Genomic DNA, 24,966 nt, shown 5'->3' on the forward strand with positions numbered 1-24,966 from the left:
GGCCGCAACTGTGTAATAAGCAGATCTGGAGTTTGAATCTACGCCCATCAGACATTCTTCGCTCGTCGCCAGTGATTCCACATAAAGTCCCTATGCAGCTGATATCAGTAGTTTATTTCCCTTCCCATCCCATACCATCCCATCCCATCCTTTCCTCTCCTTTCCTCTCCTCTCTGCCCCACCCACAACCCCTCCACCATCAGTTTACATAAACACATATATGTAAGAGGAGATTGAAAACTGAGAAATATGAAACACGAATTTAATTCTGTTCTGTCGCGCAAGCGCTGTAAGCTCAAAATCAGCACGCCGCGAGAAAACTGCGACCGCACACGCCCGATGCAAGTTTGCCGTCAGACTTTGTTTAACCACCGTTTGATACCAGCTCTGTGTCATCACTCGATTCTTGGTCATACAACATACGAAGATGAGCTATTTTTGTTCAGATATGCCACTGGTACAATGACACTGGCAAGATATTTGAGCCGGCCGCTGATGGCGGAGCGGTTCTGGCGCTACAGTCTGGAATCGCGCGACCGCTACGGTCGCAGGTTCGAATCCTGCTTCGGGCATGGATGTGTGTGTTGTCCTTAGGTTAGTTAGGTTTAAGTAGTTCTAAGTTCTAGGGGACTTATGACCTCAGCAGTTGCGTACCATAGTGCTCAGAGCCATTTGAACCATTTTTTTGAAGATATTTGATCAAAATGGCTGCCATTTTGCGCCCAAGAAGTGAAAAAAAAATTGCTCTGAGCACTATGGGACTTAACATCTTAGGTCATCAATCCCCTAGAACTTAGAACTACTTAAACCTAACTAACCTAAGGACATCACGCACATCCATGCCCGAGGCAGGATTCGAACCTGCGACCGTAGCAGCCCCGCGGTTCCGGACCGCAGCGCCTAGAACCGCACGGCCACCGCGGCCGGCAAGAAGTGAAAGCTCTTTATTGGAAATGGAAACATTTTCTGTTTCCCATGTCAATTTGACACGAAAACTATGTAAATTGACATTAATAATAACGACAGTTATGAAAATAATTCGCTTTTATAATGCAATTAAATCTCTCACACTGTAGATACCTTTCATACCTTTCAACGTTATGACTGACGAAAAACATATAGGTGACCCAAGAGACGTTATTATGCTCCAAATTCCAATAAATTTGGTTTGTGATGGCTTTGTGAAACGTGAATTGCTACTGGAAATCTGTAAACAAACTAAGAACGATGTGAATGTGTGTTGGGTGAAACTGTCGCATAGTGTGAAAGATGATTGTGTTGCAGTTAACTTGAAAGTGTAGATGAAATTGCCCGAACCACGTTTGTTGTATCAAATAAAGTTATTTGGAGGAAACTGTTGTATTTCTGGCTTTGTGTCAGTAAGAGTGTCGAATCTGTTCTGTTCCAGAAATCGTTTTTGTGGTGGGGACAACGACGCTAGTTTTACTTTGCCACTTGCGCAACACATTTCATGCGTTTCATTTCTTTTCTGTCTTACGTGGCGTAGGTAGACTTTCTATTGTCACTTGCTCCGCTGGGTTCACCAAACCACAGGGAAACGAACACACATTCCCGTAAGTCCGCAATAGAGTGAGTTCACAAAGTGAACCAAGCACCAACAAGTCGGGGACGTAGCGAGGTCGCCGTAGCAATAGAACAGTTCCATATCTGCACTTCGAGTAGATCAAAAATTCGTTTGGTATGTAGCAAGTTCTGCGCTATATTGCTCCGTCTTGTTGGCGGCGCTGCAGTGTGATTAAACTGTGTCATTTCAGTTCAGCTGTGTCAATTGCGACACTGTGTGCCATGCGAATAATCACAATTCAACTGAAAATAGACAGTTGATTCCCTTTGTTTCTACTGTAACCGTTTGTCACTTCAAATCATACAGTTTTTAGTATGTGAATATGTATATTTATTTGAGATAAAACGACGAAACTTAATTAATTTCATGAAACGATTGCGATGAACGTAAAACAGAATCGTAATTCAACTGAAAATAAACAAAGGAATCAAATTTTCGTTACTATATCGTCCATTGTCTTGATTCACAATTTGACATTTAGCTTCCAATAACATTTTCGCACGTAATAGCTTAATAAATTGGAAGTGACATAAAAAAATTAATTAAATTTGTTGGGCAGATCGCGAAACAACACAAAAGTAAAAAAAAAAAAAAAATGTAATTTAATTTTGGCCGTAATACGTTTTTCCAGATTTTTCTCCAGATATTCCAATAGCATGATTTCCATCGCGGGAGCATAACGAACAAAACAAGAAATAATCAACCAAATATGTCGTTCCTCTTGTCAGTTACAATCGAGAGTGCGTACAAAAACTATGATTTTAATAGTCTGTCCAAATTTTCCGACTCTCCTTAGTAAGTGTCCTGAAGTTTTTCTCCTGAAAAAATTTCTAGGACGTTAAAAAACAAAACAAAAAAGTTTTCGCATATCCATCGTTCGAATGGTAAGTCATGGTCTTGAGTTTATGCAAAATGCCCATAGAAAAACTCACTTTAAGGTTTTCTTGAATTTTCTAGTTTTTCGTGCAACGCTTCCAATTTTTTTCGCTAGAAACCTTATGAGGGTTATGAAGAACATGTTTTAAATAAGTATTCAAATCGGTCGAACCATTCTAAGCTGATGCGCTTATCAACGAACAGCATTTCATTTTCGTTTGTGTAGATAGTCTTGCGCAAATTCCTCGTGTACAACGAAAGTTATAACTTGTACAAGCAATGATTCTTTTTCACATTTATCCATGAATGACGTGCTTCAGCAGGGAAGTTAATATCCATACTGATGAATAAGCCACGGTCTTAACGATACACCATTAACGTGAACGAATTACCGTCATAAAAATTTTTACATTAACAGAATGTATAGGAAAAAAGTAGCTGCATAAAATCTTTTCAGGTTTTGGCCGGATGTTATCTATTTGGATCTACTGGAAAAAACAGAACAGACACAAGGTCAAGGTCATTCTGTTAACAAGTGATGTAATATGAACTTCATCTTTGTACTCGATTACAAATTCAGACCAGATGACACACACATCACAGTCAAGAGCGTCATGTCGCATCAATACACGTTGTAGCCCACTCTGGCGGAAACGCAGGCGTGTATTCTCGCATGCAAACGATCATAAAGGTGCCGAATGACTGCCTGCAACGGATTGTCGCAAGCATCTTGTCCCCTTTGTTGAGATTCGGCACTGGTTATTTCAGGTTCTGGTGGTCGAGTAGGTACCGACATCATCATCTCCCATCCGAACTCAATTGGCGAGAGATCTGGTGGCTCTTTTTTTGTTGCTGTACACAACGGAGACTACGATGCGATGCAGCAGCCTAACGTGGGAGAGGGTGGGGGTTGGGTTGTTTCAGGGAGGAGACCAGACAGCGAAGTCACCGGTCTCATCGGATTAGGGAAGAACAGGGAAGGAAGTCGGTCGTGCCCTTTCAAACGAACCATCCCGGCATTTGCCTGGAGCGATTTAGGGAAATCACGGTAAACCTAAATCAGTATGGCCTGACGGGGGTTGAACCGTCGTCTTCCCGAATGCGATTCCAGTGTGCACTGTCGTGCTGAAAAGCACATCATCTTCCTGTTGAAAAAATGGCAGTAGCACGAGGGTAACAACATGTGCAATATGGTGGTACTGGTTATTTTACCCTACGGAGATAGCACATGTGACCCCGAGCTGTAATCTATGGCTCCCCACATCACAAGGCCAGAAGTGCGACCGATGTGTCGTGGGGACATGCGCTCCGGAACAGGTTGCCGGCCTAAGTGGCCGAGCGGTTCTAGGCACTAAGTCTGGAATCGCGCGACCGCAACGGTCGCAGGTTCGAATCCTGCTTCGGGCATGGGTGTGTGTGATATTTTTAGGTTAGTTAGGTTTAACTAGTTCTAAGTCCTAGGGGACTGATGACCACAGCAGTTAAGTCCCATAGTGCTCAGAGCCATTGAACCATTTTTGAACCGTAACAGGTTGCTGACTGGCTCTAACGTACACGTATAAGTCTATCACTCGCATTCACGCAGAACCAACGCTCATCACCGAAGACGAAAGAGCGCCATTCCACTCTCCAGTCATGTCTTTCTTTTCGTGCTTTGACGTGATGTCGGTGAATGTCTGGCCACATGCACGTGTGATCTTACAAAGGAAACTCTCCATCGCCCCCCTCCCCACCCCACAGATTTAGTGATAAGATGGGCCCAGTGCATAACCCGTCAAAAACTGAATACAGATCAAGTATGAAAACAGGAAAAAGGTGTACTGAACTACGAAAAAAAGCAAAATAGAAACAGTAAACGGTCGAAGCTCAACAACTGAAATTTCTAGAGAAGTTGAAAAGTCACAGAGTCTTTGTAACAGTGCGGACGTGTTGTTGTTTCCGCCTGCGGAGCGCGCGCGCTCGCTGTTGTTTACTTTCTGCAGCCGTCACTTACGCGTCACTTAAATGTTCTAGAACCATGGCCAACTGTTTTCGAAAATCAACACTACGATTCACCTTCTACAGTGACTACAGCCGACCAAAGGCCTTGGAAGCGGAACGATTCCTACGCGACATAGCTAAGATTCCAGCTTCCGAGCCGGCCGAAGTGGACGAGCGGTTCTAGGCGCTTCAGTCTGGAACCGCGCGACCGTTACGGTCGCAGGTTCGAATCCTGCCTCGGACATGGATGTGTGTGATGTCCTTAGGTTAGTTAGGTTTAACTAGTTCTAAGTTCTAGGGGACTAATGACCTCAGCAGTTGAGTCCCATAGTGCTCAGAGCCATTTGAACCATTTTTTTGAACCAGCTTCCGAGCCGGCCGAAGTGGACGACCGGTTCTAGGCGCTTCAGTCTGGAACCGCGCGACCGTTACGGTCGCAGGTTCGAATCCTGCCTCGGACATGGATGTGTGTGATGTCCTTAGGTTGGTTAGGTTTAAGTAGTTCTAAGTTCTAGGGGACATGACCTCAGATGTTAAGCCCCATAGTGCTCAGAGCCATTTGAACCATTCGAGCTGCCAGCGGAAGACGTTATCGCAGGCTTTCCGCCCATATGGCACTGTACATGGTCTCACTGCCGAAAGCTGGGGGCAGTTCCAAATGTCTCCAGTTCTTAACGGTGTACAACAAATCACTATCGATCTCCGTTGTCACGTGCCGTCTTACCTCCAAATCAGTGAGTGCCGCGCTCTCGTCATATACGATGGCCAACCCAAGACATGTTCCGGGTGCGGTAAACAGGGCCAGGTGTAAGTGTATTCAGCGACGCATCAGCCAATTTCCGGTCTCTACCGTGGCACCTCTGACTCCGACGACGGTTTTACCGATCACCTATGCATCGGCGCTCTCTTCCCCTCCCGCCGACGGTCGTCCGTCGGACCACGCATCGGTGAGCCATCGAGCTGCTACGGATATCGCCGGGGTCGGCGAGTCACGCCCACAATCTGACGGTACTCCGGCGCCACTACCAACAGCGACGACTTCCAATCTTCTGCCGGCCGATGATATGGACGCCCCTTCACTTATCGTTCCAGCGACGACCTTCCTCCCAGACCGCCGAGACTCACTCCCGTCTTCCGACACAGAGGGACGGACACGAAAACAATGTTCACCCAAAGGGGGCAAGAGAAGGCGATGCACGGTCTCGAAACGAGCCAGCTCACCCCCTGAGGCTCTAGAGGCCGTCCGGCGCGACGAGGCCTCGGAGAACCTGCACGACGACGACAAGAATGACAACAGCGGTACGCCGGCTATAGATGAGCCGGTACCTACTCTGCCTGCTTGCCCAGGTGCGTCTGCAACCAAGGGACTCCACTGTTACGACTACCGCCCAGACGTCCTCCGCTCCTTCGGAAGAGGTGGAACATAAGAACGCCACAACTACAGCGCCCTCGATGCGTGGAGTGACGACGTCGACGATGGCCGGAATCACACGCTGGGGACGGAGTTACCCCAGACGGAAACCTAGTTACCCCGACCATAAGGCAGTCAGGTGGCTTACGACATGGCACGTTGCTGCCTCTCCCCTCTCCCATCTTCACTCCCCGCTGATGGAGTTCCCCTCCACGGCAGGGCACGACTCCAAACGTACCGAATAGCAACGATCCCGCGTGGAAATTCAACTACTACGAGAGATCATATGGACATTGGACGTCGACATCGCATTACCACAGGAAGTCCACTTGACCACATTACAGGACTCGCAGGATATCTATTTCATACTCCGCAAGCCACCTAATGGTGTGTGGTTGAGGGTACTTTCGGTACCACTATCTGATCCCTCCAAACCTGTTCCACTCTCGAATAGTGCGTGGGAAGAATGATTGTCAGTAAGCCTCTGTATTGACTAATTTCTCGAATTTTCTCCTCGTGGTCGATGTATGTGGGGGGAAGCAATATGTTGTCTGACTCCTGAAAAGAGCTGTCTCGAAATTTCAATAGTAAATCTCTCTGTGATGCAAAACGCCTCTCTTGCAACGTCTGCCAGTGGAGTTTGTTTAGCATCTCCGTAACGCTCTCTCACCATCTAAACGATCCCGTGACGAAAAGCGCCGTTCTTCGTTGGATCTCCTCTATCTCCTCTATCAGTCCTGCCTGATAGAGATCCCAGATAGATGAACAATATTCAAGAATACGGAAAACAAGCGCCTCATAAGCAACTTATTTCTTGGATGTGTTACATTTCCTTAAGATTCTTCCTATGAATCTGAGTCTGGCGTCTGCTTTTCCCACTATCTGTTTTATATGGTCATTCCACTTAAGGTCGCTCTGTATAGTTACGCCTAGATATTTTACGGCAGACGCTGTCTCCAGCTGTTTGTCATCAATAGTGTAGCTGTACAGATATGGATTTCTTTTCCTATGTATGCTCAATATGTTACATTTATTTACGTTCATGGCCAACTCCCAGAGTCTGCACCATTCATCAATTCTCTGCAGGTAGTTCTGCAAATTCTTACTACCTTCTGACGCTGCTACTTCGGTATAAACAACTGCACCATCTGCGAATAGCCTTAAAGAGCTTCCGACGCTCTCTACTATATCATTTATATATATTGTAAACAGCAACGGTCCTATCACACTTCCCTGTGGTACTCCGGACATTACCTTTACATCTGTCGATTTAGTTCCGTTAAAAGTGACGTGTTGAGTTCTATCTGGAAGAAAGTTTTGAATCCAATTGCTGGTCTGCTCCGGTACTCCGTAAGCTCGTATTTTTTTCATTAAATGGCAATGCAGGACGGTGTCAAATGCCTTACTGGTATCAAGGAACACAGCATCAACCTGAGCGCCGTTGTCCACTGCACTGTGGATCTCATGGAGGAATAGAGCGAGCTGAGTTTCGCAGGATCTCTGTTTGCGTAATCCATGTTGATTTTCGAAGAACGTCATAATTCTTGAGCATAAAACATGTTCCATAATTCTACAACAGATTGACGTCAATGATATAGGTCTATAGTTGTGTGGATCTAGTTTACGGCCTTTTTAAAAACGGGAATGGCCTGTGCTTTTTTCCCGTCGTTAGATACCTTTCGTTGCTCAAGCGATGTACGACAAATTACTGATAGAAGGGGAGCAAGTTCTTTCGCATAATCTTTATAGAATATTATTGGTATCTCATGTGGTCCTGAAGCCTTTCCACTACTAAGCGACTGTAGCTGCTTTTCAATGCCGAGATCGGTTAACTCAATATCTGCCATTTCGACGTTTGCACGACGATTGAAAGGAGGGACAGTGTTACGATCTTCAGCGGTGAAACAACTTCGGAAGACCGAGTTCAGTATTTCGGCCTTCTCTCTGTTATCTTCGTTTTCGGTGCCGGTGTGGTCGCTGAGAGAATGAATAGATTATTCTGACCCACTAACTGATTTTACATAACGCTTATCTCCTGGTGGCCGCCTGGGACGCGGAGTAGCCATCTACGCCCGAGAAGGCATTCCGGTGGCTGATATCACCCACATTACCGGCCGCGGTGGCCGTGCGGTTCCAGGCGCTACTGTCTGGAACCGCGTGACCGCAACAGTCACAGGTTCGAATCCTGCCTCGGGCATGGTTGTGTGTGATGTCCTTAGGTTAGTTAGGTTTAAGTAGTTCTAAGTTCTAGCGGACTGATGACCGCAGCAGTTAAGTCCCATAGTGCTCAGAGCCATTTTTTGGATATCACCTACATTCCGTTCGCCAGAGGCATGGCAATTACTCTCGTGGGGACGCGTATTGTCAACAATTACGTTCCGTCAGACTCCACAATGCACAGAACAGACGCGTTACAACACACTTCTATTCAGAAGAAATCGCCCCTTTATTTGTTAGACCCTGTGACCAATACTTGCTTTGAGATAATTTTAATTGTATCCTGTACCCTAAGAATCAAATGCCCCATTATAGCACCTGTCAAGAATTGCGCCTTGTCGTCCGTGATCAGATGTTCCTTGATGGTTGAGGAGTTCAACACGGTGACGAACCTGGACATACTTCCCAAACGAACCATTTCGCGAGGCGCCTTGACAGGATTTACGTCTCTCGGGAACTCACACGTGCACTCTAAGGTGCAAAACTTTGGCCGTTGGCCTTTCCGGACCCTTGTGCCTACATATGCAACATTCTCTTCCTGCAACAGGTGATCTGGTGCAGCCATGCACCATGGAAGCTTAATACCTCCCACCTTCACGATCCCGAATGTCTTCAACGCGTTACCAAGACACGGACCACCTGTGAATGTCGCGTTCCTAAGTACTGCACAACCTTGACTAGGTGGCTGGACTGTGCCAAACCTGACATTCGACGTACCTTGATTCAGTACGGCAAGGAAGCAGCTGCGTGGTTCAAATGGTTCAAATGGCTCTGAGCACTATGGGACTTAACTTCTGAGGTCATCAGTCCCCTAGAACTACTTAAACCTAACTAACCTAAGGACATCACACACATCCATGCCCGAGGCAGGATTTGAACCTGCGACCGTAGCGGTCGCGCGGTTCCAGACTGTAGCGCCTAGAATCGCTCGGCCAAGCTGCGTGGCTCCGGCACACTACGGACTATTTCTACGCCATTCTTCGCGACCTGTTCGCCCAGCCGCCCATCCCTGAAACTCAGAGGGAAAGCAGCAGGATTAAGGCATCAACTGTAACGCTGACACGCCGTAGACTGCAGGGGGCGATGGTGGGGACCCGACGTCAAGATTCGGCGGAACAGGAACACCCCATCATGCATCGTATCACCACCGATAAGAAACATCGACGACGACTACTCATCACCGAGATCTACACCTGTCGCGCCCAGCACATCACTTGCCAGGCCGACATCGTCTATGCCTTTATAGACCACTACCGCACAGTGTACCAGGAGGAGCCTACTAACAACCGCACTGAGCAGCTTGTGTTACCACACATCACTCGCACCCTCACCGGCTACGAGGCGGAGGGACTGAGGGAGCCGGTTACGTGCTATGAAGTCCACGATGCACTTAACAAAGGTGCTTTGAAGAAGTCACCTGTCGTCGACGGCTTGCCGATAGAATTTTATCGCGCCTTCTTTGTACTTAAGGCGTCGAGGTAGACGACAATGTTTCATGAACTGTTGACGACGGGGAACGCCGTACCGCGATCCTTTGCCACGGGAAGTATTATACCCACCCATAAACCGACACAGGGAGTGACGACAGCACATTACCGTCCCATAACTCTGCTTAACGCAGAGTATAAAATTTTTTCACAGCTCCTAGCGACACGTTGCCGCAAGTTACTGCCTAGCATTCTATTCCCAGAACAGACAACTCCTGATGGCTCAGTTAATATACCAACGGCCACAGGAGTATGTCGTGATTTAATTGCACTGACAGCGGCGTGCAGATTCCGCACCGCGGTGGTTGCCACTGATTTTGTCAAGGCGCGGCACTGTTTTCTGTTCTCAGTAATGAGCCAAATGGGATTTGCATCCGCCTTTATCGACATCATCCGTTGCCTGTACAGCAGCGCCGAATCGCTGATTCAGATCAATGGCCGTGTGGTGAGACCAGTGACCATCTAGTCCGCTCACCGAATGAAACACAAACGGTTCTTGATTGATATCAACGTACGGAACTGCAGCGGGCAGTAACATTAATGTGCCCAAATCCTCGTCGATGCCCACTGCACGCGGTTTAACAGCTTGGGGTACCTCTCCCGTGCGTACAGAAACTACGATACCTTGGTATCATTTGCACCCTCCACCGTGCGCCGCTCCGCTGCAATCAATTTCCGGCGTACTTTCCGAATCTCCTCCGGCGGCTCGATCCTTTACAACGTGTCGAATGCCTCAATAAACATGTGGTGTCCATAAGAGCCCACAAAGCACAGGTACTCCCGCTGCCATCAACTGTTGAACGCAGTCTCCAGGCCGTGTTCGGATACTTTCTTACGGCCGGTAAGCTCTTTAAGGTCCGTTACGAAACGCTCGCCCTCCTCCCGTGAGTAGGGGGCCTCGGCCTTGTCAATGTGCGGCTCTGAACGGCGTCTCTGTACACGTCCACCACGCAAAAGCAGTGGAAGTGGGGCGCCTCCCATACGCGCAGCTTGCTGGACAGTCTCGTGCCCACGACCATATCGCCGCCAGTACCAGTACGCCACATCACGCACCATGTGCACATTTCTGATTTCGTCGTCGTCTTCAGTTATGCTCACACTCAGTTACCGAGAACGCGCCTTCCTCGAACCAAAGATTTCTACGCCCCACTGTTTCGTTACGCATCCAGCAACAACGTCGAACTCAGACAACCATTGACGCTGTAGCTCACGGTTTGACGTCATGTCCACCAGCTTTTCCTTCCCTCCAACGTCCGGACAACATGGTACTACGTTGCAGGTGGAAAAAATTCGCCGCAAATCAACGTCTTCATGTAACCGGATTGTCAGACACCCCACTTTGCTCAATTTGCCAACTGGTGGATGACGATGCCCACCACCTGACCTGTGTTGTCAGCGGTGGCATCCGGAAACTGGATCGTCAGTTCGTTGCCTGGTACCTCCGCGTTCCGGCAGACTCGATGGACTCATGGACTTTTATCCATCCTGAGGATACTTATTTCCCCGTCACCAAAAATCATGCGATTGTATAGGTCAAAGGGTGGACGATCACTTATTGTACACTCCTGGAAATTGAAATAAGAACACCGTGAATTCATTGTCCCAGGAAGGGGAAACTTTATTGACACATTCCTGGGGTCAGATACATCACATGATCACACTGACAGAACCACAGGCACATAGACACAGGCAACAAAGCATGCACAATGTCGGCACTAGTACAGTGTATATCCACCTTTCGCAGCAATGCAGGCTGCTATTCTCCCATGGAGACGATCGTAGAGATGCTGGATGTAGTCCTGTGGAACGGCTTGCCATGCCATTTCCACCTGGCGCCTCAGTTGGACCAGCGTTCGTGCTGGACGTGCAGACCGCGTGAGACGACGCTTCAACCAGTCCCAAACATGCTCAATGGGGGACAGATCCGGAGATCTTGCTGGCCAAGGTAGTTGACTTACACCTTCTAGAGCACGTTGGGTGGCACGGGATACATGCGGACGTGCATTGTCCTGTTGGAACAGCAAGTTCCCTTGCCGGTCTAGGAATGGTAGAACGATGAGTTCGATGACGGTTTGGATGTACCGTGCACTATTCAGTGTCCCCTCGACGATCACCAGTGGTGTACGGCCAGTGTAGGAGATCGCTCCCCACACCATGATGCCGGGTGTTGGCCCTGTGTGCCTCGGTCGTATGCAGTCCTGATTGTGGCGCTCACCTGCACGGCGCCAAACACGCATACGACCATCATTGGCACCCAGGCAGAAGCGACTCTCATCGCTGAAGACGACACGTCTCCATTCGTCCCTCCATTCACGCCTGTCGCGACACCACTGGAGGCGGGCTGCACGATGTTGGGGCGTGAGCGGAAGACGGCCTAACGGTGTGCGGGACCGTAGCCCAGCTTCATGGAGACGGTTGCGAATGGTCCTTGCCGATACCCCAGGAGCAACAGTGTCCCTAATTTGCTGGGAAGTGGCGGTGCGGTCCCCTACGGCACTGCGTAGGATCCTACGGTCTTCGCGTGCATCCGTGCGTCGCTGCGGTCCGGTCCCAGGTCGACGGGCACGTGCACCTTCCGCCGACCACTGGCGACAACATCGATGTACTGTGGAGACCTCACGTCCCACGTGTTGAGCAATTCGGCGGTACGTCCACCCGGCCTCCCGCATGCCCACTATACGCCCTCGCTCAAAGTCCGTCAACTGCACATACGGTTCACGTCCACGCTGTCGCGGCATGCTACCAGTGTTAAAGACTGCGATGGAGCTCCGTATGCCACGGCAAACTGGCTGACACTGACGGCGGCGGTGTACAAATGCTGCGCAGCTAGCGCCATTCGACGGCCAACAGCGCGGTTCCTGGTGTGTCCGCTGTGCCGTGCGTGTGATCATTGCTTGTACAGCCCTCTCGCAGTGTCCGGAGCAAGTATGGTGGGTCTGACACACCGGTGTCAATGTGTTCTTTTTTCCATTTCCAGGAGTGTATAATGATGGCGTTAATTCAGAGCCTTGACTTCTGCCAGTACTTACAAATCGCCCACAATGGAGTCGTGCACCGACCACGGTACCACGCTTATTCGCCAACTCCCTTCGCGCAATATTTACGTCATCTCCGCTCAGCTGGATGGTGCCACACGAGGACGACACTCCCCCCCCCCCCCAACCTGCTCACACCTACACACCTAAGACTCCCCGCACTACATTTCTGGGCGCTGCAGTCTGGAGCCGAGCGACCGCTACGGTCGCAGGTTCGAATCCTGCCTCGGGCATGGATGTGTGTGATGTCCTTAGGTTAGTTAGGTTTAATTAGTTCTAAGTTCTAGGCGACTGATGACCTCAGAAGGTAAGTCGCATAGTGCTCAGAACCATTTGAACCATTTTTGAACTACATTTCTATATCGTCCCCTCCTCCTTGGCTACTTCCCTCCTTTCGGGTGCTTCTTCCCGGTAGTGATGCTGGAGACACCGTGGTCAGGCCTCACGTGCTGAGCCCTCCCCACTCTGCCTCCACGACCCATCTGCCGAGAAGTGGGATGCCTGCAAGTCTCATCATACCCCGATCCTTCTTCCCTCTATGTCTACGGCTTCACACCTCTTAGCTTACTTTCAGTATTATTATTATGCTCCACAACTTGTTAATAAAGACTTTTGCACGCCATGCTCGAGTGTAATATCTCATGTTGGTTCTGCCGGAAGGATGGCCTTTCTGTTGTGTTTATGCTTGTTCAAATAATGATGTTCTGTTTACTTAACCTGTTTCCTGCTTTAAAAAAAGTCGTTAGAGCACTTTCCTGCGAAAGGCAAAGGTCCTGATTCGAGGAAAGAAAAAGTGGTCACGTTGTTGGACTATTAACCGGTTGAGACGTGTTCAAAACTCCCTCGTGCCAATTATTTTATTTTATACATTTTTTCACAGCATTGAGAGCTGTCCGTCTGAAATGTTTGTTCTCTTTCTGTAGCCTTGGCAGTCGTCATACTATACACAGTCTATAGAATATGAGTCATGCGGTAAGAATAAGTTACCGTCACAAGTAAATGTGATGATTAGCGAGAGCAGGAGAGATACCGCATAGACGTCTCACAAAAATAAAAACAACAAATAAACGTGTGTGAACTATGTTAGAACAAAGGAATTGAAGAGGTAAAACTTCCAAAACGGAACGCAACTTCAAAACCGTGCGTTTTGACAGAGTACACAGAAACTTTGTGATAGTGAAACTGTTGCGTTCATTTGTAGCAGCTTATGTGACAAACCATTACGTTTACATCATATCCTTGGGAGTGATCCGATTCATACGAGCACCTAAATCGGAGAGCGAGGCATATCTCACTCACTTACCAGAGATAAGAGATAAGAGATTCCTACCATATGACACACGTAGTGGTCCCGGTGGAGAATTCGGTTGACTTGTCGCTCCGTCATCAAACGTTTGCGGTTCCCATTCGAAAGCCACTTCCTTTTGGCTGCTGAAAGAGTAGTTGTGCAGAAACAACTGTATTAAGGGTCCCTACCTTAAACCTCGCTGTTGCAAACGGACGTTACACTATGACGCATACGAATTTGAAAACAGCGAGGAAAAAAAATTGGTGCGAGGGAGGTTTGAACACGGTTCGACCACTTGCCAGTCGAACACCGTGACAGCTTACCCACGACGCCGTTCACTGTTTCTATTTTTTTTTTTCTTTTACAGTTCAGTACACTTTCTTCCTCTTTTCACGCTTGATCTGTGTCTGGTTTTTGGCGGGCTGTCCGCTAGGCACTCTTACCATTAACACCTGCTGCAATCAACGGTCCCCAGGGCCCAGTGGTCCTCGATAACACAGGAGGTGCAACATCTGCCCGGATATTTTTCCTGGATGATGTTCGGTCGGCCACTGCTGCTCGAACAATGCGTTGATCTTGACGTGCGTCTGTACTAAGCGGACATCCAGGACTTGGTCTGCAGGTGTGGCAATTTCCCGCAGACAACTAATGAAAGCAGCGACATACCACAAAAGCATGTGCAGCATCCGTCGAAACGTCATCCCGCTTCCCGCAGGCCCACAATGCGACACCATTCAAATGCCTGCAGTTGTTCAACAGGAGTGTGTAAGCTCGATAGAGCTGACCTTGAAACTCAGGACAGTTACTGCCTGCACAGAAACTACAGAGGACGCTTAGACAAGTCTCCTGAGCGTCATTTGATCGCAGATGACGGTGACAAATAAATCACTAACACTGCAGTCCTTCAACGTGCACGGCCGGCCGGAGTGGCCGAGCGGTTAAAAGCGCTACAGTCTGGAACAGCGCGACCGCTACGGTCGCAGTTTCGAATCCTGCCTCGGGCATGGATGTGTGTGATGTCCTTAGGTTAGTTAGTTTTAAGTAGTTCTAAGTTCTAGGGGACTTATGACCACAGCAGTTGAGTCCCATAGTGCTCAGAGCCATTTGAACCATTTCAACGTGCACATATTACACCGTGGTGCACTGAACACGGTTCTTGAGGGTGTTACAGTTTTTCCGGCATTGTATAACAAAGATTTAGTTGGTAAACCAAACTGAACTCCGTCCGAACAGGCCTTAGAAGAGCCAACGGTACCGACCGGCCGCCGTGTCGTCCTCAGCCCACAGGCGTCACTGGATGCGGATATGGAGGGGCATGTGGTCAGCACACCGCTCTCCCGGCCGTATGTCGGTTTACGAGACTGGAGCCGCTACTTCTCAATCAAGTAGTGCCTCAGTTTGCTTCACAAGGGCTGAGTCTACCCCGCTTGCCAACAGCGCTCGGCAGACCGGATGGTCACCCATCCAAGTGCTAGCCCAGCCCGACAGCGCTTAACTTCGGTGATCTGACGGGAACCAATATTACCACTGCGGCAAGGCCGTTGACATTTCGTTCGTAAGCAGAAGAAAATAAAATAAAACACAAGTAGTAGAGATCAGTTACGTTATTGCTAAGTGCACAGTTCCCATCACTGTCAGTTTCAATAAAAGTATTCGCAAACATTTGAGACAAGATGTTTCTTGCTCTATGTGATGTGTTATCTTCGTAACTGACAAGGGGAGGCTACGGTGTTGGTTGGCTGGTAGGTTTAAAGAAGGGGGGGGAGGGGGCAAGGGACCAAACTGTGAGGTCATTGGTCCCTTGTTCCTGGTAAAATAATTACACAAGGGAAAGGAGAAATGAAAAGAGATGTACAGCACAGTAACAGGAGAATGGAAGAACCAGAAGAAAGACAGAAGGGCAACCAACACTACTATGGACAAAACAGGATAAGAAAACCACAGAGAGAAGCAAGGGACAGGTCGAAGGGATAAGAACAAGAGAGCAAATGACCGTGGCTGGCCATCCACGAGAATCAAAAGAAAGAGTCAGCCACTCTACGACGCATTAAAACATCCAGCCTAAAAGCATTAGAGAGAAGAACGCAAAGTGACAAAGGACATGCGTGAAAACGTATATAGAATGATAAAACCCACGGTTACGTATGTAACGTAAAACTAAATTAGCTGATGAGGCGTTCTCATCTAAAATTAATGGCAACGAGTCTGGTAACTGAAGAGTCCGTCGCAGGGCAGCGAAAGGAGGGCAGCTCATCAAGATATGGGCCACTGTCAGCCAGTCGCCGCATCGACACTGCGGTGGGTCATCACGGCGCAGGAGGTAGCCGTGTGTCACCCAAGCGTGGCCAATGCGGAGCCAATAGAGACCCACAGAGTCCCTGCGAGAGGCCTGCGTGGAGGTCTTCCACACATTCGTAGTCTCCTTAATGGCACGCAGTTTGTTGTGCGTACTGATATTATGCCATTCCGTCTCCCAAAGCCTCAAAACCTTGCGGCGTAGTGCTTAATGCAGGTCAGTTGCAGAGTAGCCGATCTTCATAAGCGGTTTCCGCGTAGCCTGTTTGGCCAGACTGTCGGCAAAGGTCGTTGCCTGGGATTCCGACGTGATCTGGGGTCCAGACAAACACCACTGAACGACTGGACGGTTCCAGGACATAGATGGACTCCTGGATTGTCGCTACCAAAGGATGCAAAGGGTAGCACTGGGCGATAGCTTGTAGGCTGCTCAAGGAGTCAATACACCGAAGAAATGACTGCCCAGGGCATGAACGGATGTGCTCAAGAGCATGAGATATAGCCATCAGCTAGGCAGTGAAAACACTGCAGCCATCGGGCAAGGAATGTTGTTCAGTGGGTCCTCCATGGACATATGCGCAGCCGACGTGATCCTCAGCCATCGAGCCATCGGTGTAAACCACTTCATGGCCTCGGTATATGCAAAGAATCGAGAGGATGTAGAAGCACAGAGCCACGGGGTTAACTGAGTCCTTAGGACCATGGCGAAGGGTTTAGGAGAAGTTTCGGCCTAGGTGTACACCAAGGTGGTGTACGTGAATGGACAAGTATAGGTGGTAAAGGCAAGAACTCCAGTTCTGAAAAAAGGGATCGGACACGAACTGCAATTGGAAGCCCTGACCTGGGCCACCGATGCGGGAGTCGAACCGCCGTGGGTGGGAATGGAGATGGTAATTCGGATGCGCAGGAGAACTATGAACATGTGCAACTTAACTGGCCAGCAGTTGTGCATGCCTAACCTGCAATGGAGGGACTCCGGCCTCCACCAGGACGCTGGACACCAGACTCGTCCTAGAAGCAGTGGAGGGACTCCAGCCTCCACCAGGACACTGGTCACCGGACTCGTTCTAAAAGCTCCTGTCTCTAGGCGAACGCCACAATGGTGCACTGGGTCGAGGAAACGCAACGCTGAGGGCGCCGCCGAACCGTAAACCAGACTGCCATAGTCAAGGCGGGATCGAACATGTGTTTTGTAGAGCTGCAGCAGCGTAGAGCGATCTGCGCCCCAGTTAGCGTTGCTCAGGCAGCAGAAAGAATTGAGGTGCTGCCAGCACTCCCGCTTAAGCTGACGAATATGAGGTAGCCAAGTCAATCAGGCGTTGAAAACCAGTCCTAAGAATCTATACGTCTCCACCACAGTGAATGGATCGCCATTAAGATAAAGTTCAGGTTCCGGATGAACGGTACGACGCCGACAGAACTGCATCACACACGACTTTGCGGCTGAAATCTGGAAGCCGTGGGCTAGAACCCATGACTGCGCCTTGTGAATGGTTCCCTGTAGAGCGACCCTGGCGGAAGCCAGTAGGCCACGTGACTCCAAGACCCAACCCATGCTCCTCAGAACGGGGGGAAATATGGGAGGCACCAACTTGGACACGGAACGTAAGGAGCAAAAGGAAGTTTTGGATAAAAATCGGGAGCGGACCCTGGAGACCACACTCATACAATGTGGCAAGGATATAATGTCGCCAGGTCATGTCGTATGCTTTACGTTAGTGAAAAAAGACGGCAACCAGGTGTTGGCGTCTGGAAAAGGCTGTCCAGATAGCAGACTCAAGGGATATAAGATTGTCAGTGGTAGAGCGACCCTGGCGGAAGCCAGTAGGCCACGTGACTCCAAGACCCAACCCATGCTCCTCAGAACGGGGGGAAATATGGGAGGCACCAACTTGGACACGGAAAGTAAGGAGCAAAAGGAAGTTTTGGATAAAAATCGGGAGCGGACCCCGGAGACCACACTCATACAATGTGGCAAGGATATAATGTCGCCAGGTCATGTCGTATGCTTTACGTTAGTAAAAAAAGACGGCAACCAGGTGTTGGCGTCTGGAAAAGGCTGTCCAGATGGCAGACTCGAGGGATATAAGATTATCAGTGGTAGAGCGACCCTGGCGGAAGCCAGTAGGCCACGTGACTCCAAGACCCAACCCATGCTCCTCAGAACGGGGGGAAATATGGGAGGCACCAACTTGGACACGGAAAGTAAGGAGCAAAAGGAAGTTTTGGATAAAAATCGGGGGCGGACCCCGGAGACCACACTCATACAATGTGGCAAGGATATAATGTCGCCAGGTCATGTCGTATGCTTTACGTTAGTAAAAAAAGACGGCAACCAGGTGTTGGCGTCTGGAAAAGGCTGTCCAGATGGCAGACTCGAGGGATATAAGATTATCAGTGGTAGAGCGACCCTGGCGGAAACCAGTAGGCCACGTGACTCCAAGACCCAACCCAACTGCCAACACACCATACGTTCCAGCAGCTTACAGAATACGTTTGTGAGGCTGATGGGACGATAGCTACCCACATTAAACGGATTTTTACCGGGTTCTAGCATTAGAATATGGTTCTCTCCGGCCATTGCGGTGGAAAGACACAATCGCATCAGATCCGGTTGAAGATGACGAGGCAATATAGCTTGTAGTCAGACAAGAAATATTTAATCATCTGACTGTGGATCCGATCCGGCCCAGGAGCGTTACAGAGTTCACTGTGGCGTGTAGTGAACGAGAACTCTTCTCTTTCTACCCACCGTTTGAGCGTGCGAAAGGCTGGGCGGTAGTTCTCCAGCGCAGAGGCTCGGGAATAGTGCTCAGCAAAGTGCTTGGCAATCGCGTTTGCGTCGGTAGAGAGCACGCCAGTGACGTTAATGCCAGGGACACCTGTTTGGGGTCTGGTACCCAAAAAGACGTCTTATCTTCGTCCATACTTGGGAAGGTGATATATGGCACACAATGGTCGACACGTACCTCTCCCAACACTCCTGTTTCCGTCGTTTTATAAGCAGGCGAACGCGGGCATGGAACCGCTTAAAGGCTATTAGGTGCTCTAGGGAAGGGTGCTGCATTTGTCCTGTAGCGCTCGCCGACGTTCTTTAATTGCCTCAGCGACTTCCGGTGACCACCAAGGGACTGTCTTTCACCCAGGGCACCCTACAGAACGAGGAATCGCGTTTTCGGCCGCAGAAATTATTGTTGTAATGACCTGCTCAATCACAACATCGATGGCACCAGGTGGGGAGATTCAGAGGTGACAGCAGAGGTGAAGGCCACCCAGTCCATCTTGTTTGAAGTCCATCTGAGTAGGCGTCCATGGGCATGACGCCAGGAGAGTGACAAGAAGATGGGGACGTGGTCACTACCACACAGGTCATCACGTGTTCTCTAGTGGATAGATGGGAGAAGCCCTGGGCTGCAGATTGATAAATCGATGGCCGAATAACTACCATAAGGCACAATGAAATGTGTGGCGGTCCTAGTATTTAAGAGGCAGAGGTCGAGTTGGGACAGTAAATTTGCTACATCTCTGCCACTGCCAGTAAGCATGGTGCTACGCCACAAGGGGTTATGTGCATCAAAATCTCCCAAAAGTAGGAAAGGCGTAGGGAGTCAGTGCAGCCAATACGTTCAGGTGTACTGTACTATCTGGAGGGAGATATGCATTTCCTGCATTGTCCGTATCCTGACAGCCAAAGCTTCAAGAGGAGTTTGAATGGGACACAGATTCACTATATACCGAGTTCAGGACATAAACGCAAACTCCACCTTTCATTATCATATTCGCTAAAGTTCTTGTACTATGCCCTGTAGCCATGAAGGGTAGGGGTCCGCATTGCTGGGAACCAAGTTTCCTGGAGGGCAATGCAGAAACCAGGTGTAAAGCTTAACAGTTGCCGTAGCTCAGTCATGTGGTTGAAAAAACCGCCGCAAAAAATGGTTCAAATGGCTCTGAGCACTATGGGACTTAACATCTTCGCATTCGGGAGGACGACGGTTCAATCCCGCGTCCGGCCATCCTGATTTAGGTTTTCCGTGATTTCCCTAAATCGCTCCAGGCAAATGCCGGGATGGTTCCTTTCAAAGGGCACGGCCGACTTCCTTCCCCGTCCTTCCCTAATCCGATGAGACCGATGACCTCGCTGTCTGGTCTCCTTCCCCGAAACAACCAACCAACCAACTTAACATCTGTGGTCATCAGTCCCCTAGAACTTAGAACTACTTAAACCTAACTAACCTAAGGACATCACACACATCCATGCCCGAGGCAGGATTCGAACCTGCGACCGTAGCGGTCACGCGGTTCCAGGCTGAAGCGCCTAGAACCGCACGGCCACACCGGCCGGCAAAACCACCGCAATTCCACTGGTAGATGGCCTCATCGTGAGACCGGGGAGGCATGAAACACTCAATGAGACAATCTACGCCCCAGGGTCATCTGCTGCCACCGCCTTATTTCCAGAACAGGCTATATCCATTGTGTCTGAGAGTCTGGTGAGATCTAGGTCCTCAGCAGATGCCAGAATCTTCACCTCATCCTCAGACGCAGAGCTTGTAGGCAGCGATGGTGTGGGTGCCACCGCGATTCCCTTGGTCTTGGGGGTCTTCATTTTCTTTCTGGACTTCTCTCACTGATCCTTGGGTTTCTCTGGCTGGGAAGGCTTCACTGATTCAGTCCCTGGGACTAAGGATGACACTGGCAGGTGACATCTTTCCCACTAGCAGAAACCTGGGAGGGGAGTGACCTAAGGGACCTTCCTAGCGAGAGGAGCTGAAGACGACTTACGCTTCTCTGGCTGAGAAATGGGGACTGATGTCCCTGATGGTTGGGGGGACAGTGCTCTCAAGGTAGGTTGTGCGGGAACAACAGGGAGGGAAGTGCTCCCCACCATCAAGGGGGCAGTTGTAGTCTTCCATCTCTGAGAACCGACTGGAACTAGCAGAACTGATGGGGCTACAACTGTTCCCATAGCGGCAGCATTAGAGGGGGTCATAACCACAGGATGGAGGCGCTCAAATTTCCTCTTAGCCTCAGTGTAGGTCAGTCGGTCCAGGGTCTCCTATTCCATGATTTTCCTTTCTTACTGTAAAATCCTGCAGTCTGGTGAGCAAGGGAAATGATGCTATCCACAGTTGACACAGATGGGAGGCAGGGCGCATGGAGTATTGGGATGTGATGGACGTCAGCAATCTCGATATGTGATGCCGGAAGTACAGCAGGAAGACAAATGCCCAAACTTCCAGCACTTAAAGCACCACATTGTGGAGGGATACATGGCTTGACATTACAGCGGTAGACCATAACCTTGACCTTCTTGGGTAATGTCACCCTCGAAGGCCAAGATGAAGGCACTGGTGACAAACTGATTATGTCTCAGACACTGATGGATGCGCCAGACTAAATGAACTCCTCGTCGCTATAAGTTGGCGCGCAGCTCGTCGTCAGACTGCAAAAGAAGGTCTCTGTGGAACATAATGCCCTGGACCATAATTAAGCTCTTATGGGGTGTGATGGTAACAGAAACATCCCCCAGCTTGTCACAAGCGAGTAATGCCCGTGACTGGGCAGAGGATGCCGTTTTTATCAAGACTGACCCTGACCACATTTTGGACAAGCCCTCCACCGCCCCAAACTTGTCCTCTAAATGCTCTACAAAAAACTGAGACTTCATAGAGACGAAGGGGACCCTATCAACTCTTGTACGTACGAGGTACTGGGGCGAATAATGATCGCTGCCATCCTTAGCCTGGCGTTCCTCCCATGGTGTGGCCATGGAGGGGACGTTTTAGGATCATACTTCCTTGCATTGTATCTAGACTTGGAACGCTTAGAGACTGCTGGTGTTTGGTTACCAGCAAGTAATGACGTGGTAAGCTTCATCGTGCGTCATCCGCCCTGATGCCACCCACTCTGATCAGGGGCCCTCCCCAAGGGCGCCACCCAGCCACAGCAAAGGCCACCTGGCAGGATGGCCATTCCCCGGAGTCCTGATGCCCCAGGATGACTTGCATCTGCTCCTTGGCGTAAGTGGGAAGTTAACGGTGCGGGCGTCACCAGAGTGATCCCTGTGTAGTCAAGGGGCTACAACCAACAGGGTACATGGCGGCCCCACCACAACTAACTGGCTACCGTGTTGGATATGAGGCTCAAAGAATTCCATGGTCATCATTGGCACAGAAAACGACATTGCATAGTGGGTGGAGGAAAAAGCACCCAGTACGGTGTCCTCGCTCAAGAGATGGAGGATGAGCAGGACAGCAATGCTGCGACGAGAAAGTGGGCTAAGGATCTCAATGCACGATGGACATGATGCACCATGTAAGGCACCCTTCCCCAATTGGCTTGCTCTTCGGGAAAATTTTGAAAAATGGAGGTCAAACCTTACAGTGGACCATCTCACAAAGGCCGAAAAGAGTGAGACTCTTTTTAGTCGTCTCTTAGGGCAGGAATACCTCGGAACTATTCTAAGCCCCGGGCCCGCAGGGGGGAAGGGTTATGGGCGTGGCGACTGTTCAAATCCCGCTAACACGTCTTTCCTAGTCTACATTTTTTCATCACACCTCCGTGAACCGAAGGGAGTACACTTCTGTGTTTCTCATTTCCGTAGCCTTCCCGTGTAACACGCAATTTCCTTACAAGTGCCACATCATTTAATTTATATGACGTTTGAGAGATAATATAATGAAAAACGGCACGTGCATTTTAATGAAGTTGCAGCGAATTTCATTTGTTATTTGACCATTTACTATTTGTAATCAAATTTTCAAGGACGAGGGACAGACTTGGAAAGGCCAAGTCAAACCTCGATAAATAATGATGCGAATGACGCTATTCAGAAACAGTAATATAGTAAGTCACAATGTACCAGACCAAAAGGGTAATGTATATCACTAGTCGGGTATGCTCTCGACATCACACGTTGCAGAATGGTATTCGTCATACAGGCACAGAACAGAAAGTGCAACTTTATTCATGTACGAAATGCAAATGCGCGTCTTTTTTTGTTATATTACCCCTTAAATGTCATTTAAATCAAATAATATGACCAGTGATGAAAACAATGATTATTAAATTTCAGTGCCGGCCGAAGTGGCCGTGCGGTTAAAGGCGCTGCAGTCTGGAACCGCAAGACCGCTACGGTCGCAGGTTCGAATCCTGCCTCGGGCATGGATGTTTGTGATGTCCTTAGGTTAGTTAGGTTTAACTAGTTCTAAGTTCTAGGGGACTAATGACCTCAGCAGTTGAGTCCCATAGTGCTCAGAGCCATTTTTTTTTAATTTCAGTGGGAGTCGAACCGTCACCTCATATACGTTCGTCTTACGAAACTCGAACGCTGATCACTTAACCACCAGAACTCCAACGTCTGACATCTACGTACAGATACATAAGCTACATAATAGATGCGTAAAACTTCTCATGCGATTATCTCGTAATTTTCTGAGTAGTGCAGCTTATTAAGTGAACATTATTTTGTTTTAATGGCCTACTAGGTGTACAAAGTTCGAAGTAAATCTGTGACCCCAACGCCGTTGCCTTCTCTTGTGAGTGTAGTATCATCTCCTAAGCAAATACTGTTTCCGACTGCAAAGCGGTCTCCGTGAACCGAAGGGAGTGCACCTCTGTGTTTCTCATTTCCGTAGCCCTCCCGTGTAACACGCAATTTCCTTACAAGTGCCACAGACATTCGGATTTCGTGCAGAATGTCACTGGCTTGAGAGCAGCTAGCACAACGTCTAACGCAGGAACTTCTGCTTGCGGACTAAGCTACACTACAATTTCCCCTCTTACATACCAGCCTTTGAAAAGATGTGTTCTTCAGAAGGGTTCTCAATTTTAAGAACAATGGGAACAGCCCGATCACTGACAGCAGCCATAATTTCGGAATTACTTTAAAAGTATTAGACACAGCGCTGCAGTTATGCCGATTTGGAGAACAACTTCTTTTCGGCTGTCCGTAATAATATTCGCTACTTTTCCCTATTGTTAAAGATTTATTTTCTGACGTTTCAGCCGATATTCGTCACGTTACTGCTTTGCGTGTGTTGTATGCGTCCGTGCCTTTTAGAGTTGCAAATGAGCTGCAGCAAACGGATTCTTAAGCTTAGATAACAATCTTCTTTTTAACCTGGCGATCGGGGTATTTTCGCTTTGTCCACCTTTCCTGACACGCATAAAGTGAATTATAGGTATTACATATTCATGGCAAACGACATTTGCGTACAAAAGATGACCTAATGTGAAAAATCGTGCTAATAAATCAGCTTTTAATGCCGAAGTAAAGTATGCTTTCTTTGCGATGTTTTTGAGTCAGAATTAATTTTTAAAAGCGTCCTCCGCCCCTGGCGGAGTCAAATGCATACCCTCTGGTAACGTGACTGCCAACATCAAAGACAGTTAAAAGTAAAACGGTTCATTTGAATAAATTCCGTCTGTTTTTCAAGAGGAACCGAAAATGACGCGGGGTGAACACGCTGTTACGAAACTAGACAGTGGTAAGTACGATGGATAGTCATAAAAGTATATTTATCATCTCGCAAAAATCAAGCTGCGACCACGCAACTTATTCATCTGCATCTACACGATTACTCTGCAGTTCACAATTAAGTGCCTGGTCGAGGGTTCATCGAACCACATTAAAGCTATTTCTCTGCCGTTCCACTATCGAATAGCGCACGGAACAAACGAACACTTAAATATTTCCTTGAGAGCTATCTCTTATTATATTAGGATGATAATTTCTCCATATATAGGTGGGCACTAAGAAAATATTTCCGCAGTCGGGCGAGAATGTTGGT

At 48.8% G+C, this 24,966-nt stretch overlaps 1 pseudogene; it reads right to left on the reverse strand.

The window, feature by feature from the left end:
- Positions 1-15,307: 15,307 nt before the first annotated feature.
- LOC124557296 lies at positions 15,308-15,425 on the reverse strand (annotated as a pseudogene).
- Between the last annotated feature and the right edge of the window lie 9,541 nt (positions 15,426-24,966).

Source organism: Schistocerca americana, chromosome X (assembly GCF_021461395.2).
Source record: "Schistocerca americana isolate TAMUIC-IGC-003095 chromosome X, iqSchAmer2.1, whole genome shotgun sequence".
Classification (NCBI taxonomy): domain Eukaryota; kingdom Metazoa; phylum Arthropoda; class Insecta; order Orthoptera; family Acrididae; genus Schistocerca; species Schistocerca americana.